The 21990-nt window shown below is 41.2% G+C and overlaps 1 long non-coding RNA gene across 5 annotated transcripts in view; it reads right to left on the reverse strand.

The window, feature by feature from the left end:
• Nucleotides 1-21990, reverse strand: part of LOC132011811 (uncharacterized) — a 170664-nt gene that overhangs the window by 136208 nt on the left and 12466 nt on the right. For all 5 annotated transcript variants that reach the window (XR_009402440.1, XR_009402439.1, XR_009402438.1 and 2 more), the window contains exon 2: nucleotides 10643-10815. This is a non-coding gene — a long non-coding RNA (uncharacterized LOC132011811). The remainder of the gene's footprint in view (nucleotides 1-10642; nucleotides 10816-21990) is intronic.

Genomic DNA, 21990 nt, shown 5'->3' on the forward strand with positions numbered 1-21990 from the left:
TGTATTAGTTAGGGCAGTGGTTCTCCAACATTTGGGACTTCTCTACACTCTTAAAAGTTATGGACAACCCCAAAGTGTTTTTATATAAGTGGATTACATCTTTCCATATTTACCATTAGAAAGTAAAATGGAGAAGTCTTTTAATGTTTGGGGGATAAGTAAGATAGCAGAGGACTAGAAGTCCTAAATATGGTCCAGTTCCAGGAGTTCAGCTAGATAGTTATCGAACATTCTGAACATCTACAAACTCAATAGGAGATTGAAGAGTAGAAGAGCAGCAGTTCTAGGAATAGAAAAGTGACCACTTTCTGGAAGGTAGGATGTGTGGAGAAGTGAATCCGAGGCAACATATGGGAAGATAGATGGCGGGGGGCGGGGCCAGCTCCCAGCAAATGAGAGAGCAGTGGAGCACAAAATCAGAACTTTTAGAAGTCTGTTCCACTGAGGGATGTCACTCCAGAGGCTAAGGAGGGGGTGAAGCCCTCGCAGGGACAGTGTAGTCTCAGGACCTGGGGTGTCACAAAAAGACTGGGGGTGTCTGAGTGTGGCAGAGTTCCCAAGTATCGGGAGCTGGCTACAGAGACAGAGCTGAGGAGGGGCTTTCAGCTCAGGCTTACCTTAAACCATGATTCAAGGCACAGTTAGGCCACTACTCTTCAGGCAGGGACCCCACAAGTGGCAGATCTGGGAGACCCCCCTCTTTCTCCTCTGGAAGGAGCAGCGTGGGAACACTCAGCAGGAATCTGTTGGGTTTGGAGACTCCAAACAGGGCCGTGCACCAGAGATAGAAACACTCAGCCACAGGTTGGGTGAGCATGGAGCGCAGCTGGAAAACAGGGAGATGGGAGGGATTGATGGTTTTTCTCTAAGGGCACACTAAGGAGTGGGGCCCCAAGCTCTCAGCATCTCTAGGCCAGAGACTGGGAGGCCACCATCTTCGTTCCCATCCTCCAAAGCGGTACAGAAAGCGTTCAGGAACAAAAGCTCCTGAGAGTGAACCCAAGCAGATTGCTTAGCCTGGCCCCTGGCAAGGATGGTGCAATTCTGCCTCAGGCAAAGACATTTGAGAATCATGGCAATGGGCCCCTTCCCAGAAGATCAGCAAGAACATCCAGCCAAGACCAAGTTTACTGATCAATGAGAACTGTAGAACTCCAGAGCTAGGGGACTACAACACAGAATTCATGGCTCTTTTCCCATGATTCTTTAGTCTTTCAAAGTTAAATTTTTAAAATTTTATTTTTTCTTATTCTCTTTTAAATTTTTCCTCTTTTCTGTTTTAATTTTTAAACTATTTTATCTTATCAATACCTTCTTTAAAAATTTTTTTAATTTTCATTGTTATAGTTTCATATTCTATCCCTTCATCGTATTTAACTTTATTTTTTGTATACATATAGGTTTTTCTTTCTTTAAAATTTTGGGATGCAGTTTCTTCTAGTAGATCAAAATATACCCTAAATCTATCACCTGGCTTTGTTCTAGTCTCCAGCCTGATCCAGATGGGGTGGCTGGATTATGGAAATTGGGGAGGGTGTATTCTGCGGTGAGTGCTGTAAATCGTGTGGGACTGATGGCTCACAGACCTGTACCCCTAAAGCAAATAATAATTATACATTAATAAAATTAAATAAGAAGTCTTTTAATATTTCTTCATTAACTTGTTTAAAAATAAAAAACATGTAAACATAATTTTTTTTAAACTATATTTTCAAAAAGAACTTTTATTGAGAAAAGTGGCACTGATTTTTTTTTCACTCTTGCAAACCTCTTTAAATATCTGGCTTATATTAGTTTATCAGCTTCTGCATTTAATCTGTTATGATACTGCTCATCATGTAGCCTTTGGAAAATTTAGTTATATGCTTATAAAAGAATGAGAGTGAAAAAGCAATACTTTTATGAAGTAGTTCTGATCTTGTGAGCCTCATGAAAGAGTTTCAGAGATCTCCTGCCGCCCCCACCCCCCGCAACCCATGGATTCTGGGACTGCACTTTGAGAACCGCTGAATTACGATATAGGTCACCTGTGGCTGCAGAGAATGAAATACCAGTGACTTAGAAAAGATAAACATATACTTCTATATTGCCTAAACTTCCAGATATAAGCAGTCCCCATCAGTCATGGCATTCTTTCTGGTTACTCTCCCATTCCTTGTACACATGGCCCCAGTGGCTACCCAGTACCACCTCTACAGGAGGGAAGGGCGTGCTTTGTTCCTTTTGAGTGCATGTCCCAGAATGCATATATCACTTCCCCTTACATCCCATTGGCTCGACCTTGGACAAAAAGCCTATTACTGAGCTGCACAGAAGACTGGGAAATATCTCTAATCTCATTGGCCATATGTTCTATCACTATAGATGAAGGTGAGAATAGATATGGGGATAATTTTTTTAAAGATTTTATTTATTTGACAGAGAGATCACAAGTAGGCAGAAAGGCAGGCAGAGAGAGTTGGGGAAGCAGGCTCTCCACTGAGCAGAGAGCTCAATATGGGGCTCAATGCCAGGACCCTGAGACCATGACCTGAGCAGAAGGCAGAGGCTTAACCCATTGAGCCACCCAGGCACCCTATGGGGATAATTCTTAGTCTCTGCTACATTGACCTTTCTCCCTGGGCTCTGCTGGGCACAGTCCCAGAAAGGAGCTTGGACAAGCCAGGGCTTACTTCACCTGGGCCTAGAAGTTCAAGGGAGCTGGTCCTGAAAATGAGCAGCTATATCTCTTTGCCTGCACATATGCCTCACAAAAATAGGACTAACAGAAAACAAGGAGGTCTCAAAGTACGTCGGCCCTCAGACAAGAAGTAGGAGCTCACATCAAGAGCAACAGATGGGAGCTACAAATTAGTCACAATGGAAACTTGCCAGTTAAGAGGAAAGCCCCATGCCTCATCTATAAATGAGGCTCTGGTTAGGATAAAGGCCAAAATCATCAACATGGCTCACAAGGCCCTGTATGATCTCAAACCCTCACCCCAAAACTCATCCCCAGCTACAGTTCATGCCAGTCTATCCATTACCCTCCACATTTTGATCATGTTTCACTCTCCAGTTTGAAGACTATAACTCAGTCCTTGTCTAAGGGTCTTTGCATGTGCTGTTCCATCTCCTGGAATATTCTTTTCCCCCCTAGTGCTTGGCCCATACATGCTCATTCTTCATTCAGGTTTGTGGAATAAACAAAGACCAACTGAATGAGAATAAGCAAAGGCTACTATTCAGAGCTTGCTATCAAGGGAGTCAGCCATGATCACTTGAGTTTTGGCAGACTCAAAGGCAGGCAAAGGAGTGGGAAAGTTTTATAATGCAAAAAAAGAAGGTTCCAGGTGCACCCTGACTAGAAGCTGTTGGTATGAGAAAACTTAGGTGGAATAACTAGAAGTGGAGTATCCTATGTGATTGGTTAAGGATACATATTTGGCTTTCTGATTGATCCCAAGGTGGAAATAGGGTTGGAAATTAGGGAAACTATTAGTTGTTAATCAAGTCCTTGCCTGGGGTTGTTGTTTGGCTTTCCTGGTCTGGTTGCTAGAGATGGTGGTTTTTCTATAGCTTGACTTACAGATAGCAGGCTGGCTGCCTAGCTTGGTTGTTGTAGATGATGGGTTAGGTATTTGCTGCAGATTGTGGGTCAGAGTTCTATTTCACATTTGGTCTGACCATTGTCCATTGGGATATCCAGTCTCTTGGGTCTCAACTCAGCATTTTTTTCCTAGAAGCCCTCCCCAATTCTACCAGGGTAGGTCCAACTGTAATAAGCTCCTGCAGCTCCCCAAACCCCTCTTTGCTAACTCTCAACAAATTTTTAATTACTTGCCCAATAGGCTATAAGTTTCACAAGGTGATCCTTCTGAAACATTTTATTTTATTTTATTTTATTTTATTTTCCATTCCTCTATGCTCACCACCGAAGTACTTAGCCTATAGTAGAGGCTCAATAAAAAATTATTATATGGATGGATGAGTGAATGATTAGATGGATATCAGACCTTTGCAGAGCTGAGAGCAGTGTTCTGGTGCTTCACAATTGGCAAATTTCCAGGATCCTCTGCAAACAGCTGAAGGCATGAGTTCCATATTAGTTCTGCACCATGAGCCATTATGGCATTCCAACAGAGTCACCCACCAGGCAAAATAAGGTCCCATTCCAGATAAAACTGAGCTGTTTCAAAGATACTCAGTTCTCCAACCATGGGTCTAATTGGTCTGGGACCTAACATCTACCTTGGGGTCTCTATCCTAGACTATGTTTCTTCTTAAGCAGGGACCACTGACAATATCCTACAAAATATTCTGTTGGGTCCTGGTGCTGTCCATTTAGTGAGAAGATTTCCCGTCTTGAAGTTCTAGCATAAACCTGCCAGCTGTAACGTATCTTACTGGTCTGACCCAGTGGTGACCCATTGTGCTCTGTGTATGGGCTGTTTTCTTTTATTTTCCATCCTCTGAAGATTGTCAGAATTCTGCCTGTCTAAGCAATAAATCCATCTTTTCAGGGATCAATTGCTGTGGCTGGCTGCAATGCCTGGAAATCCAATTAACTGAAAAATAAATAAAAAATGAAAAATACACTGAAGCTGTGGCATAAATCAGCTAGAAAATGTTCTGCACATTAAAATAAACAAGGAGAAATTTCAACTTCATTTGTCTTCTTTTCCTTTTTTTAAACCGTGTTATTGATAAATTTAGCCTTGTTTCCAATTTTGTCTTAGCCACGATTTGCTCAAGTATAGATCTGTTGGGATGGCTATCTCTGTTCTAATTATACCCTGCAGGCACTCTCCTTAGAGAAGCCAACTCGGCTAGGATTACCTTGGTGCCATATGTAAAACTTTAGGCCCTCTCTCCCTTCATCTTTTTACACCACATGTGTTCTTAAAGGGGGCATAAATCTGCTCTAACGTCTCATGGGAAATATGAGTTATTTTGGCTTCCTGGGACATTTTGAAAAGGACAAAGTTTTCATCAGTTGGCTGAGTGAAAGGCCTTATGCCTCACTGCTACTGGGTCGCTAGGTTGGAACCATGACACACAGAGCCCATGAGCACTAGACTGCCTTTCTGGTGTGCTCATGGCAATGAACTTCACTCCCAACTGCATCCCCAGGCTTCCTGTCAGTGCCCTGGAAAGGAAAGGGCCCTACTGAGGTCCAAGGAAATGGGCAAATGGCAGAGGCCATCTGGGAGTCACAGAGGGATACGGCCACTTGAACTCCCCTCTGTAACCAGAAAACATATTCATTTCCTATGGGTGTCACTGTAGAAGACAATCAGAGGTTGAGATCCTTATTCACCATCATGACTAGGGTCCAATGTGGGAGGCTTCTGCCACTCACTCACCTTGAGATCTCAGATAGTCATAAGCTGCTCTGGATGTTTCCTTGTGGGTACAATGAGCAGACTGAAATAGAGATTCCCAAGGTCCTTTTAGGTCCCATTGTCCATGATTCTATGTTTGGCGAATAAAAACACATTTTTTATTTAGGGAACATTTGGTGAAATATAAACTAGCTCTTAAGTCCTTCCTTTTTTCCTGATACCTTTCCCATGTCGTCATTGAATTTGTCGTCTCTGGGTTACAAGCATTACACAGACAACAAGCATTGGTCAGGTGATGTTACCATGGAAAACAAGAAAACAAGAAGTCGACTGTGTCTCAACACTTCTCATCAGGAAAGCAAAATGACATAACATTGCTTCCCCAAAAAGCATACTTTCACTTTATCCTACCTCTAAATGCTCCCTGGATAAAACAAACGATATCAACAAATGTGAGAGGAATCCTCTCCTGGGCTTCAAAATGTGGCCCTTTTCAAATTTAGATCACAAATTTTCTGTTATCCTTAAGTGGTTATTGATTTGGTTTTACTGAAAAAAAAAAAAAAAAGAAAAGAAAAAAAAGGTATTTTGTTTTCTAAATTTGTTTCAAAATTCTGCTTACCCAAAAATCAAACCAAAAGGAGACAGGACAACAAAAAGCGATAATCATTGGAGACATAGTCATGACTACCTAGAGGTAGTCCTGTGATCATAAAACTACTTTGCTGCCAGAAAGAATAGATAACACACAGGGCTTAGGGTCTCTCCTTCAGCCAAGCTGGAGAGTTCAGACTTGTACAAGGAAATTACTGGAAAACAATCTCAATACAACAGAGGGATAAATTTACCCTCTTATTCCCAAGCCTGATCACTATAGTATTTATTTATTTACTCTACAAATATTTCTTGGACACTAACTCTATGCTAGGTACTGTGCTTGGCTAAAGGAAAACAGCAGTGAATACTACAGTTAAAACCTGATTTCTCTTTTTTTTTTTTTTAAGATTTTATTTATTTATTTGACAGAAAGATAGAGAGCACAAGTAAGCAGAGCAGCAGGCATAGGGAGAAAGAGAAGCAGGCTCTCTGCTGAGCAGGGAGCTGGTTGTGGGGCTCGATCCGAAGATCCTGGAATCATGACTTGAGCCAAAGGAAGCCACTTAACCAACTGAGCCACCCAGGCACGCCAAACTGCCTTTTTTTTGTTGTTTTTTTAAAGATTTTATTTATTTGACAGACAAATCACAAGGAGGCAGAGAGGCAGACAGAGAGAGAGAGAGAGAGAGAGAGGGGGAAGCAGGCTCCCGGCTGAGCAGAGAGCTCCACGTGGGGCTTGATCTCAGGACCCTGAGATCATGACCCGAGCTGAAGGCAGAGAAATTAACCCACTGAGCCACCCAGGCATCCCCGCCAAACTGCCTTCTTGAAGTTTACAGAGGGCGATGCATATATCCAGGGGTTATGGAAACAATGGGTCAATTTCAGGGGAAACAATCACTTATTTAGCATAGTGGACACAATTGTTCTTTTGTTAACCTGTGGCTGCGTTTTTCTAGTGGTGTTGGCATCAAAAAGGCAGCAGGAGCCTGAGGCTCTTATCTTTCCAATCTCTCTTTCTTCTCCAAGGCAGGTAGTTACAAGTACCAAATAAGTTTCTATTCTCACTATGGGGTTTTTTGGTTTAAAACTGTTTATTGATCAATAAAAAAGTAGAAAATCACAGAGTCATTGCCTGGGGAAACTATACTAGTAATTTTACAGCAGGCTAGATAGTAAGGAAAGATTACAAATGTTAGTAGGCAGGAGACCCAACTCCTGCTGAAAACAAGTCAATTCTGACAAAAATCCAACCACCTTACTGACCTTGGAGAGCCTGCACAAGGTCAATGGCGGAGTGAATATGATCCTACTGGTCCTGTTCCCAGTATGTTTACTAGCTCTAGAAAAAAGTGGACAGACATCATATGTACTCCCATATGCTTAAAAGTAATAAACACTGTAAATAACAGACTCAAGTCCTCAAAGGAATGCAAAAGAGAACATACATAGAATTTAGAACAACATTTTAAAATAGATTTTAAAGTTAATTTTTAAAATAGGACTGTCACTGGGACATATTGTTGCCACTGTAACTATTTATATTAATAACTCTGAGTCACCCAACGAGTCTTTGTAAGCTCAGAGAGTATACTGGCAGTATTCATTCATTCTTTCAGTCATCCCTCCTTCCATCTGCTCAACATGGACTACTGTGGGTGTGAGCGTCCAGAGCTTCCACAAGAATACCATTGCCCTAGTTCTTATTCCCAACAATGATCCTCCTTGGCTCCTTCCAGGAGAACGTTCATTCCAACCTACTCAGTACCTTCCCTTCCACGCACTGGCCTTACTTCTTTAACTTCTCTATACCATAACCCAGATATCCCTAAAATTACTAGAGTCAAATATTTCCAATGTTCTCTGTCTGCTTGCATCCTCACCTACTTCTCCTTCCTCCACAGCCTCATGGGTCACCAACTTCATTCTCTTATATCCACCTTCAACTCCTCTGTTGTCTACTGAATGATTCTCAGACTTGATTTCTTCTATTGGCCTTCTTTAACAGAGGGACAACAGTGTGTTATCTTAAATAGCATCAGGAAAAAGTACCTTTTCAAGAAGTCTGCATGTTCGGGGTCTAAACAGTCATCCAAAACCACAGATTTGTTTATAAGGATCCCTGGAGGATGGTGAAGAGGTAAGTGAAATATTGCCTGCCGATTGTCTCAACAGAGAGGGACACCACCCATTTCCAGGTGAGCTGTCACTTTCATGTTCATGGCAAGGCTCTTGGTCTTCAATCCTGAAACCCAGAAGGTGGGTATCACCTGTCAGCTCTGACCATATCCCATCAGGAGCAGCCAACTGAAGAGAGAGGGTAAAGCTGTTATCATTATTGAATATCTCAGCTTAAAGTGGTTTCTCATTTTCTAGAAAAGGTAAGTTCTTGATGGAATGGCACCCTGGATGGGCAAAAATTGATGGTAAAGAAAAGAATAGGAGAGGCTCACAGCACAGGGTCCTCTCTATGGCAGTCGTGCCAGGTCAGGCAGCACCATTGAGAGTCCTGGCAGATGGGTAGAGCTTAGGGACACTCCACCACTCCAGTAACAGGCACTAAAGGATTGCAGAAGCAGAAAAAAAATGAGAGCCTCGTAGCAAAAGGCATGTTCTCCACCTTTCACTTTGGTCAAAGGGAGACTAGGTTATATCATGGGAGAGCAGCAAAGCCACAGAATCAGGGACCTCCTTCCCTAATAGGAGATTTTACAGTATGGGAGCAGCAAGGTAACTGAAGGTTTTCCCTTTTGTCATTGGGTATCATGGAACTAGAGGGTATTATGCTAAATGAAATAAATCAATCAGAGAAAGACAAATATCATATGATTTCACTCACATGTGTTATTTAAGAAACAAAACAGGATCATAGGGGAAGGGAGGGGAAAAGAAAATAAGATGAAATCAGAGAGGGAGACAAACCATAAGAGACTCTTAATTATAAGAAACAAACTGAGGTTTGCTGGGGGGGGAGGGGTGTAGGGGGAGGGGGTAACTGGGTGATGGGCATTAAGGAGGGCACTTGATGTAATGAGCACTGGGTGTTATATGCACCTGATGAATCTCTGAACTCTACCTCTGAATCTAATAATACACTATATATTAGTTAATTGAATTTAAATAAAATGAATTTTTTAATAATTGCAAAAATTTTTAAAAAAGAGCTGTAGTGTCTAGCTTTGGCTCCATATCTAGAATCCATAGGGGCGAGGACTTCAGCTTGAGCCTAAAGACTCAAACATAAGGGATGTATTCAAGGAGAGAACTAAGGACCCTGTACAGTAAGTCCTATGCTGAGAAAAGAGAGAAAGAAGTTGCAGTTTGGCTCTGAGAATAATAGATTGCAGTAAGAAATGATATACTCAATGGTCCTCAATTCCAGGTTTAGGGGCCTATAGCAAGACCTAGAGCAGCAGTGACAAAATTCAGCATCCTATGAGTCTGAAGTGGAAAGAGACTATAGGGAATACATCCATGCCTGAGGTTCTCTCAGGGACCCCAAGAGGCTTTTGTGAGGGTTGTGGCAGAGAGCCAGAGTGAGAATGTGGATTTATGGCCGTCACCGCAGGTGGGGCCAAGATACATGGAGGAGGGCTGCCAGGCAAAGACAATCCAGGCAAAGAGCCCCAGTTTTTCAGCTCAGTGTATCTTTTCACACAGTCATTAGAGATGGCCCTGGCTGGAATGGTGGAGAAGTCCTCCCAAAAGGAAGTTTGTGACGCGTGAGTTTTCCCCACATACACAGGCCCTCACTTCATACACACCCCCACCTCCTCCCACGGATGTAGCAAAGGATGGCATCATCACTCCCACCATGGCTTCTTTGCCTACAGCTACTGTTGATGAACTCTGGTCAAAGAACAAAAGGCCAAGAGACCTGTTGAGTCATATGGATATGCAAAAGACCCATATGACTGAGTTGATCTTATATAGTTAATTAAGAAAAACATCAAACATAAAACTCCATCAGACTCATTTTCCATACAATTCTGGCCTGAATGGCACAAGCCCAGGGCTGAAGTCAGCAACACAGTTCTCCATCTTCCTCTGAAAGGTGAAAAGATCACCTGTACCTTCCACTTAACCCCACTGACCCTCCATAACTCCAACTACAATAAGGAGAAACTAGGGACACCTGAGTGACTCAGTTGGTTAAACATCTGCCTTTGGCTTGGGTCATGATCTTGGGGTCCTGACTGAGTCCTGTGTTTGGTTCCCTGCTCAGTGGGAATCCTGCTTCTCCCTCTCCCTCTGCCTCTCCTTCAACTGGTTCTCTCTTTCTCTCTCTCTCTCCCATGCTCCCTTTTATTTATTTATCTTAACTTTATCTTTATTTTATTTATCTTTATTTTATTTATTTCTCTCTCTCAAATAAAGAAATAAAATCTTCAAAAAAAAAAAAAAAAAGAAAAAGAAAGAGGAGAAGGAGAAGAAACTAGTACCTGTAAATGACAGAGGGGTTTCAAGGACTGACAGCATTCCCCAAATTAGTAGAGGATTAGAGGAGTAAGCATTTTCTGAATCCCAAGTATTTATTACAGTAGGCTTTACCCTTTTTATTTTTTAAAGATTTTCTTTATTTGAGAGAGAGAGAGCATGAGCAGCAGGAGGGGCAAAGGGAGCAGAAGAATCACAGGGCTTGATTCTAGGACCCTGGGATCATGACCTGAGCCAAAGGCAGACCCTGAACTGATTGAGCCACCCAGGCACCCACGACTTACCGTTTTTAGACCTAGAAGTGTTCCTTCCTCTTTACAGATCCTAGGAGATTGATGCTCAGAGCAGGAAGGTGACCGCGCACAGCCAGTGAGTGGAAGTCTCAGAACGAGCAGCTGGATATCCTGATGCATGTCTTCTGCAATTCAGCTGGGACAACTGGATTGACCAGGTGGATCTGTGGGCAAAAAGCAAGCATGATCTGGTTCATTCATGGTGCCTGAAGAATGCAGCCTGCCAGATAAATGCATCCTTTCAGAGCCCTCTGGACTTCGGCTTTCCTATCCTTTCTGGTACGGGAGCTTCTTCAGATGGGCCAATGCCATTTCTGTGGCCTTTTTTTCCCCAAAGGAATAACCAGTCCTTTCTTCTAATTTCTACTTAATAATGTTGCAGTAGTGAACTTCTTCCTCCAGTATCTCCTCATTAAAGGAATGCTGGGTTGGTTCAGAGAAAAGCTGACTTGAGGTCCTCACCTTTGTAGCCGAGCCCTGGTCTCTAATTGGGATCTCTTCAGCAGCCTCCCTGTTGCCAATGGCAGGAAGACTTCTTCAGCTTGGTTATGAATTCTGATTTTTCTACCTTAAGTCTTGAGGACTCCCTACAAATAAAGTTTTAATATAATTGGTTTCAGTGCATCTAGGAGCCTTTTAATTACCCTCTGAAAGATGCTTAGGCAACAGCTTGCTATTAGATTAAACAGTGTCAGCATCTGTATTGTAAACACGAACAGGTTTGCTACATTTTGCAAACCAACATTTGCCTTCTATTATTTTTCTCTCTAAGGAGACATTTTTGAGGGGTACGGCTCCAATCCAACAAAGCGGACACCATGCCAATGGGAACACCATCTTTTCTCCTTACTTCCCTCAACGTTGGGTCCTGGCTATTTCAGATGCCTTCATAAAGCCGTGGGGCACCTTGCAATCATTCAGGAGCAGATTACACAGCAGGCCAGCTCCACGGGTAGGCCCTCCTTGGCTCTGGCCTCACATGCCCGGCCATTTCACTGCTCATTAGCCCCTTTTCCAGAGAGTGAGCAGAGAAAACAAGAGATGAAATTCAAACCCATCCGTTTGCCTCCTATTAGCTGCTCTAGTTAAAAGTTTAGTGGAGGAGCAGGCTGGAATAATTGATATAAAGTTCGAGGAGTGTCTCTGAATCTCATTTGTTTAAGCTCTTCCTTCCTCCCGAATCACCCACAGGACACAATGTCCTGGCCGCAGGACTGGAATCCTGGCAAGTGGGCGAGGAAGGAAAATAGACATCAGACTTTCTAACAAATCCAAAACTGCATGTTATCTCATACAACCTTTCTGAGTTTTTTAATTAAATTAAGGGGAAAAAAACAAACAAACAAATTATCCTATGCCTAGTAAAAACCAAAATGACTGCTTCTTTCTTTGTCTATTCCATTTATAGAAACCTTACTACAGAGAAATTCACACTTTCAGAAATAATAAATCTTAATAATACCATCAGGAAAACGGACTCTTAATTATAAAGAATTTACACAAGATAACTAAGCAAACATTGCAGCAAGTTAATCTAGGCTTAAATAAACAATTAATAGTGATCATGTAAGATAAGCCCCTCGAAAAGAAGAAATAGAAGTTTGAGCTTTTCAAAAGGAATATTTACCTGTGGATAGAGAGAAATACTTATTAAATTTAAAGAAATAAACAAGCATTGTTTATTGTTGTCTCATACTTTATATTTGTTGGTTTATTCTGAACAGTATTTTAATATTTCATCCAAAAATTCTTTTCCCTCTAAGTGTGTGGTTTTTCTCTATTATATCCAAGTGTATACCCAAACCTGAAAGGTTTTACAGAAGGACTACATCTCTAATCTTTGAATGACATGATAGCATACATGATTTAGTGAAATTCAGTTTATTATCAAATTTGCAAGAATATATCCAAAGCACACAATGAGGTCTCCCTACACATATGATATAGACTCTACTTCCTACATCATTTTATCCAAAATTCAAGGACACAATACCCATAGAGCATGGAGAAATTGAGGGACTGAACTGGAATAGAAGTCAGCTAGGTTCTAGCCCTGCCTCAACACACACCGGCTGTGGAAACTTGGGCCAACTACTTCCCTCCCTGGGTCTCAAGGTGTCCTCTAACTCAACAGTTTTGTGTTCTAGGAGATAGGGGATCAGATCAGATTAGAATAAAGCCCCAAGGAGTTATGGAAGTGCAAATTCAAAGTTCAACTTAGGATATATATGATACTACATGACAGGTTCAGGGCTGGAAACCTCTAATTAACTGGAAATGATGAGGGGGAGGAGTAGCTAGGGCACTCTCAGTCCAGACTCTGAAGCTCAGCACTGGTATTTTATTAATTTTACTCCTCACCTAGATATAATCAGGTTCTCAAAACTCTTTGGCAAGTGGGGAGGGAGGATTTATAAACCATAATGCCAATCTATTAACCTACCAATGGGAATAGATATTTATAGTGACTGAAATACTCCTCATAGCTAGAGTGACTGCTCCTGTTATTAAGGTAACTAGAGCCTTGAACCAGTCATCAAAATATTACCCAGTGAGTACAGAATTAGTTAGAGCTGAACTGCTGCTGGGAGAGGAAGGAACCATATATGGAACTCCTAAGGTCAGCTGAAAGAAAGTGTTCTTAACCAAGGGTCTCTGGTCTAGGCCTGGGGTTCAAGGGATCTGTGACAGTGCTGAAACAGAATGCAAAACTAGAGAGGAATGGGGCCATGTGCATTTTTCTCAGAGTGTCCATAGCGTTCATCAGCTCCTTCACATGGCCCATGATCCCTAAATGTTCATGGACTGTTGGGAAACAGAAGAATAGATGCAAGATGGACAGAGAGGAGTCTGAAGCAGCTCTGAGGAGTCTGAAATCAGGAGCCAGATCTGAGTGGCAGGGTGAGGATTCTCAAGGAAGGGTCAGGGCAGGAAGGATGGGTCAAGCAGAGGTCTGACCCAAGCCAAGTGGGTTGCCCCCGCACTGACTCCAGGGACCCCACAAGAAACCTCCAACAAGTGTAAAGCTACAAGTCCTGCCATATCACAAGGGTGGGACTCCTATATATCCTGCTGAACAGTGCAGCCAATTCTACAGGATTACTTATAAAAGATACAAGGCATCATGCTGGGTCCCATTCACCCCAACTTCAGTCTAGCTCATGCCAACCCCCTCTGACCAATCGCTGGCCCTCTATCCCCTGTCTTTTGTCTTCCTCTAAATCCATCCTCTGATTTCTCTGTAGACAAAATGGAACACCTCGGGATGACCCAAGGACACCAGTGGAACACACAAGTATGACCTCTCACAAAAGCTTTTGTCAGAGTAGATGGTTGACTCATTGAGCCAAGGTGCCCTCACAAATGCAAATTTAAATTAATTAAAATTAAATAAAATTAAAAATTAACTTCTTCAACCTCACAAGCCACATGTAAAATGCTCAATAGCCACATGCACTTAGTAACTACTGCTGTTGGACAACACATGTCTAGGATATTTCCATCATCACAGAAGGTTCTTTTCTATAGAACCCAGCACTAAACTCTATGACACAAACAGTAATCCCAATAATGATTCAGAGAAGGGTAGAGCCTGAAGTGGGCAGAAATAGCTAAAATGCTTCAGGGAGGAAAATGGACTTACACTGAGCCTTAAGATGAGATGAAACCACTGGTAGGGATATTTGATTGGAAGCATGGTAAGAACAGAGGTGAGAATGAAGAGAAGAAATGGGCACAGGCCTGACTGGAGTCTGATGCATGTTCATGGTGAATATATACTACAGGGATGAGGGAATGAGTGAATGACAGGAGACAAGGTAAGTAGGCAGGCTGGAGGCAGATTGCATAGGCACTGCTGTACCTGGCACCATGAGTTAGGCCTGACAATAATAGCTACCAACCCTGGCTGCCACTTACTTAATGCTCACTGTATTTCAAGCTTCATATCAAGAGATTTATATAAATTATTAAATATAAATCATTAAATTTACTCCTTACAACACCAAGAGGTAAGTACTTTTAACTCTTGTGATGAGAATGACAAAACTGATGTTAGGGGAGTTTAGGTAACTAACACCATGAATAAGCAGCTTGGAAATGGGGGGCTGTGATTCACCCCCAGTGCTGCTGTTTCTAGTACTTTCACCCTATACTTGCATGCCTCTGCCTGTCCTCCAAACATCTTTCTATTTAATTAAGAAGGGTTTTGCCTTTACACTTTGCCATGCATATCAAGTTTCTAAGGTATTGCTTCTGGAAATCACTTTATCATTTTCTGACACTAAGGGGAAAACTCTGTCAACACGGCCCCATCCAGGTCCTTAATAGTTTACACCATGTGACATCTGCCAGAGGAGGAACAGGATAGAAGGAGTTTGGAAATACAACACTGGGTCCTGTGGTGTGGATAAGAAGCATCTAGACAAAAAGGCCGGTGTATTCAAGGTCTTACCAACTTTTCAGTTGATGTTTAGGCCAAAAGTCATTTCCCTGACTCCAGAGCTCCATCCCTCATCTATCAGGGATACAGGGCAGGATTCCTGGCTCCGCAGGCTCTGGCCACCTTTGTGGCCCCTCTCATCATCTCTCATTCCCCTGAAAAACTTGCTTGCTTACCTTTGTGTAGGTTTGGGTTTTGGAGTTTGCATATATGGACTCTTTCCCCACTTAACTATGACTACCATTTTTGCTGGCTGCTCCAGGGGCTGATGGGGCCTTGGATGTGACTGTAGGTTGGAGTAAAATGTTTCCCACAAGAGAAAGAGAAGTTAACATGCTTTTCCATGCGTCTGTACTTTTTCTATAGAAATAGAATACTTCATTAAGTTAACAAAGCATAACAATTCATCTCAAATTATTATAGATAAAAATTGATTACAGCATTTAGAGCAAGATTTAAAGAAATGCATATACCTCATTCCTACTGTTAGTGGTCATCATTCACTGTTTAATCTGATCTTGGCACTCACAGCTTAAACTCGAATTCACCCTATGTCTTTCCTTAGAGTTTAAATCCTCTTCAAGTTTGACACTGGCTTTTTTTTCTTCTTCAGGGTATTAGAGATTTTGGCACCAAAAATATTCCACATGGTGTCTCTCCAGCTTTTCCCAATTTTAGCTACCTTCACACAGCTTATCAGTAAGAAGTGCCCACTGCAGTCAGCATTCTAATCAACTGTCTTGCCGTCTAATCATTCTGTTCTTCTCCTGAGATGATGACCTTTCACTCCACACCATTTGCCAAAAGCCAAGAAGAGAAATTAGAGTCAAGCCACGTAGTATACATGGTGCAGAACACACACACGTGCACACACAGTAGCTTTCCTCCTTCTTTTCACATGAGATAATTTGACACAAAGGGGAAGGCCTTCTTCAATCAGCTCTTCTGTCCGTGGTAGTCAACTGTTTATTTTCTTACTTGATTGTTTCTTCTTTTTTTCCTAAGGTTTTATTTATTTATTTGAGAGAGAGAGAGAGCCACAAGCAAGGGGAGCAGCAGGCAGAGGGAGTGAGAGAAGCAGACTCCCCACTGAGCTGGGAGCCTGATGCAAGGCTCAATCCCAGGACCCCAAGATCACAACCTGAGCCAAAGGCAGAAGTTTAACTGCCTGAGTCACCTAGGTGTCCCTGGTTGTTTCTTTAATAAGGGCTAAAGACCTCCCAACTCAATTCATAATCCTCCTTCTACCTACACAATATTTCAACAGAATATAATATTTTTAAGTCAAGATTGAGAAAAGTTTTTCTACAATATCTTATTTTAGTAGGTTGTCAGATATAAGGGTAAAACATCCTATTCCTATGTACAAAAATAGAATTCAAATTTGTACATTATGGGAATCAGTTCTTTCTGGGTTCTAGGAGGAAAGTTGCTCTTATAACAGAATCAAAATCACAGGGAATGCCAAATGCCGACTGATAAATTTGAGGATTACTGGAGCTGGGAAATCATCATTTTGTAACCATTAGGGCAAAGATTGGTTCAAGCAAGAATCATCAATGGTTGCTAAATCTGGAGGGGATCACTAATGGGGAGCAGAATATCAACATCGTCTTAAGGGGTCTCCTTAAAGGCGGGTGAACAAAATTAGCATTACCAAAAAGAGGCAATCAGACTATATGTGCCTCCAGATGTAGTACTAGCCGAAGGTTATGCCTGGAATGTATAACCTGAACCTAACTGTCAGGAAACATCAGAGAAACTCAAAATGAAAACATTTTTTTTTAAGTACTGAATTTTTCAAAAATACCAATGTCTTCAAGAGAGAGGGAGGCAAGCCATTAGAGACTCTTAACTCTAGAAAGCAAACTGAGGGCTGCTGGAAGGGAGTTGGGTAGGGGGATGGGGTAACTGGGTCATGGGCACTAAGGAGGGCACATGATGTAATGGGCACTGGGTGTTATATGCAACTGATGCATATTCTAAATTCTACCTCTGAAACTAATACTACACTCTCTATGAACTAACTTGAATTTAAGTAAAATTTTGAAGAAAAAAAAAAAAAACCAATGTCTTCAAAGCAAAAGAAAGGCTATAGAAATGTTCCAAGTTAAAAGTGACTTAAAAGCATTGTAATAACTAAATGTAATGCTTGATCCTCGACTGAACCCATTACTGAAAGGGGGAAAAGTGCTATAAAGAACATTATTGGGTCAACCGAAAAAAATTGGAACATAGAAGCCAGATTAGCTCCTTGTACTGTGAATTGTATTGTAATGTAAATCAATTGTGTTGTGGCCCAAGAGGCTATTTTTAGTCTTAGGAAATATACACTGAGATGTTTAGAGGTGAAGGCAATGAGGTATACAATGTCATTTAAATCATTCAGGAAAAAATTATATGCATGTATGTATGTGTTAGGGCACAAGCACACACAAATGATAAAACAAATCCAACAAGATGTTAACAATACGTGAATATGGGGAAAGAGTATATGTTCTATGTTCTATTCTTGTTCTTGCAACTGTACTATATATTTAAAATTATTCCCAAATAAAAAGTTAACAACCACACACTCATACACATGCACATGGAAATTTGTGAAGGAAAATTTCAGGAAGGAGGACCAACCATCTCTATCCTAATGCCCTCCCTGGAAAGACACCCGTCTCCATTTATCCCAGCCCCTCACTCCTCTAGGAGAGATGACTTCTTAGAGCATCACAATTGCTTCCAGTGGTAGTTTGCTCTTCCCACCTGCCTTGGCTCAAACATTAATAAGAATTTTTCTCTTGGTCCAGCTGAGATAAAGGTGAAAAAAGTTTTTCAATTATTGTCTTTAAAAAATTTTAGGGAAAAGAAACAAAAGGAATAGAAAATGTAAGTATAAATCCAGGTGAGTTACAGGCAGATTTCTCATCCTTGAATTACCAAATCGCTTGACAAAAATTGGCCAGCACCATTTATTGCACTCACCTAAATTCACCATACCCCTTACTTACTCGACTTACCCAAAGTTAATGTGCCTTCATCTATTTTTCTCGGCAAAGAGATTCACTAGTGGCCATGTGACCTTATGGCCAGTGCCATCAGCCTGGAATTCTCCTTGCCTCATACAAATGACCTCTCCTTCCATAAATAGTTGGAGTGCTCACTAGTAATTAGAAATGAGGTGTAGCTCTTCATTCCCTGTCCTCAAAACCTCAGTAGGTATCTCAATGTCTTAATGTAATGTAATGTAATGTAATGTAATGTAATGTAATGTAAGTTGGTGGGAGTTTCACCCCAACCCATGAATTCTGCAAGAATGAACTGTTAAGTTTGATTGATTATGGCTAGATTTTCATGAGCTGAATTTAAAGATTATTGAATGCTACTTATAGTGCCTAATAAAGATTTTTATTCCTTTAGTTAAAAAAAAAAATGAAGTCAAGGGACACCTGGGTGGTTCAATTGGCTAAGCGTCTGCCTTTCATTCAGGTCATGATCCCAGGGTCCTGGGATCAAGTCCCACATTAGCTCCTTGCTCAGTGGGGAGATTGCTGCTTCTCACTCTGCCTGCTGCTCCCCCTTCTTGTGCTCATGCTTTCTCTCTGAATAATACATAAATAAAAATCTTAGAAAAGAAGAAGTAGAAGTAGAGATAGTAGTAGTAGTAGTAGTAGTCGTTGTAGTCAGGGGCACCTGGGTGGCTCAGTTAAGTGGCCAACTCTTGATGTTGGCTCAGGCCATAATCTCCGAGTCATGGGATAGAACCCCAAATTAGGCTCTATGCTTAGTGGGGAGTCTGCTTGGTATTCTCTCACTCTCTCCCCCCACCACCATTGACTCACGTGCTTGCTCCCTCTCTTTAAAATAAATAAATAAATCTTTAAAAAAAAAAAAAGAAATCAGTGTTCTACTGAATCATAAGTTCCTGCTTATGTCTGTGGAGAGGTCTGCAGTTCATTGGCAGAACAGAGATGATAGACATACTCAGGGCCCCATTATCCTCCCTGGATCAGGCATCATCTCCACCAACTTGTCCCAGTGGTCCTGAAGACACATTCAAGGCCATTCCTTACCCCATTACTGCCACACTTTCACCACCACCCACACCACCCCCTCACCTTCACTGCCAAGAACACAGCAAAGATGAAAAGCTCTTTTCCCACACAATATCAGTACATACAGCCAAAGAGAAGAAGCCATTTGATCATGTACCTCCTCTGTCCAGATGCCTCTTTCTCAGATCCCAACCTAAATTTGTTCTTAATCCTAGTTACCTTTGGTCTAGCTTTCCAAGTAGTTTATTTCTTGTGTTTCTGTCCAAGTTGAGTTTATATTAGTTACACTAGGCTAAATTGCTGTCACGAACATATTCACAAATGTGATAGCTCAAACACAAAAAGAAAAATTAATTTGCCCATGTAATTATTCAAGGCAAGCATTTCCAAATCAGCAGGAAGCTCTTCATTGTATACTGATTCAGGGACCAGTCTCTTTCCAATTTGTGGCTCCACTATCCTGTAGAGTCCCATCATCCCTGGCAATCTCTGCAGTCAGCTGGTGAAAAAAGAAGAACTACAAAATGTCCACCTGCCTCTTAAAGGCCACAGCTTAGAAGTGGTACACATTGCTTCCCTTCATAATCCATTGGTGAAAACTGGTCACACGACCCCAGCTACTACAAGGGAATTTGAGAAAATGTCGTCTGTGGATGAGCAGTTCTTCCTATTACTACATTGGAGAAGAGAGGAGATTTTGGGTGGACAGCCAGCAAACCTGGCCACAGACCTTAAACAAAGAAATGGGGAAGGTTTGGGTTATGGAAATCACATAGGAAAAAAACATAAGGACCCTGAAAGTTTCTTTTTTGAATTACATTTTTTCTTTGAGTTACTTTGATTATTTTTAATTTCAGGGAAATCTGTGCCTTAGAATTACATTGATATAACTATTTGTATTCTCTATTCTTAACTTGTTTACTAAAAGTTTTGAGGCAGATACTAGATCCAAAGAGAGAGAAAGAATGGTATTGACTTTTGTTTAAGGCCAATGCAGATATTGTAGGTCAAAATGCTTTGCCAGGCAGAAATCAGAAAACTCTTGGGCAGTCTCGTTTTCCCAGGGGTCTAGTCCCTGAATACCTCTCCAACATTGTTTTCTACCCATCTCCCCTTAGACATCACACTCTAGCCTTCCTGCCTTGCTTACTCTTCTGAGAAGATTCCAAGAATACTCTTGCTCCATGACATTTGCATTTTCTCTTCCCCTTGCCTGGCACACTTCCTCCAGATAGTTCCATGGCTTGCTCCCTTACTTTAGGATCACTGAATAAATGTGGTCACTTTAGAGAGGCATTGTCCAACTTTCCTACTCAGTAGAAAACAGAATTCTCTCCCCAAGTCCCACATAACCTCTCTTTTTTAAAAAAATATTTTATTTATTTATTTGAGAGTGTGAGCAAGCATGAGCTGGGGGAGGGGAGGTGGGAGAGGGAGAGAAAGTATCCCAAACGGACTTCCTGCTGATCATGGAGCCCAATGTGGGACTTGATCCAACGATCCTGAGATCATAACCCTACCCAAAATCAAGAGTCAATCACTTAACTGGCTGAGTCACCCAGGCACCCCAACTTCTACCCTTTTATTCTGTATTTTCTTCGTAATACTTATTACTACCTCTATATATTATATATTTATTCATTTATTTGTTTATACCTGTCTTCCTCACAAGCATGTAGGCTGCTTATAGGCAAAGACCATGCTTTACTTATTGCTGTCTAACCAGCAACTTAGATTTGCTTGGCACTAAGCAGATGCTCAGTATTTATTGGATGAATGAGTATATTTGGTTAGGTATGAGCAAAGCCATAGAAATAAATATTTTTTAAACCACATTAATATTTAGAAATTTCTCACAAAAAAGAAGGTTTTTTGTTGCTCTAATTTTTTTTACCATTTTTTTAAAATAATGGATGATGACTGGACATCCACATACAAAAGGATGAACTTGGATGCCTTCCTCACATCATACAGAAAAATTAACATCAAATTGATCAAAGTCATAAATACAAGAGCTAAAACTGTAAAACTCTTAGAAGAAAACATAGAATTAAATCTTTGTGACATTGGATTAAGTATTGGTTTCTAAAATGTGACACCAAAAGCAAATTGCTAAATTTAAAAATGGATAAATCAGACTTCACTGAAATTTAAAGATCTTCATTCTTCAAAGGACACCATCAGGGCACCAGGGTAGCTCAGTTAGTTTAGTGTCTGACTTTGGCTCAGGTCATGATCCTGGGGTCCTGGGATCAAACCCCACATCAAGGAGGGAGCCTGCTTCTCCTTCTCCCTCTGCCTCCTGCCTCACGCTCTCTCTTCTGTGCTCTCTCTCTCTCACACTCTTTCTCTCTCAAATAAATGAAAAAAATCTTAAAAAAAAAAAAAAGACACCATCAAGAAAGTGAAAAGACAACCCACACATAATAAGAAAAATGTTTTCAAGTCATGTCTGTGATGGAGAGCTTATATCTAGAAATAAAGAACTCCTACAACTCAATAATAAAAAGGCTAATTACCCAAGTTTAAAATGGTCTAAGGATAAGAATAGACATTTCTCCAGAGAAGATATACAAATAACTAATAAGCACATGAAAGGATGCTCAACATTATTAGTCATCAGGGAAATACAAATCACAATAACATGAGATACCACATAAGGCCCACTAGAATAGCTATAATCAAAAGACAAAGGTTGGTGAGGATATGGAAAAATTGGACCCTCACTGCTGATGGGCATGTATAATATAAAATTTTAGCCACTTTGGAAAAAACTCTGGAAATTTCTCGACATGCTAAATATAGAGTTATCCTATAACTCAGCAAATCCATTTCTAGGTACAGACCTAAGA

Source organism: Mustela nigripes, chromosome 2 (assembly GCF_022355385.1).
Source record: "Mustela nigripes isolate SB6536 chromosome 2, MUSNIG.SB6536, whole genome shotgun sequence".
In the NCBI taxonomy this organism is placed as follows: domain Eukaryota; kingdom Metazoa; phylum Chordata; class Mammalia; order Carnivora; family Mustelidae; genus Mustela; species Mustela nigripes.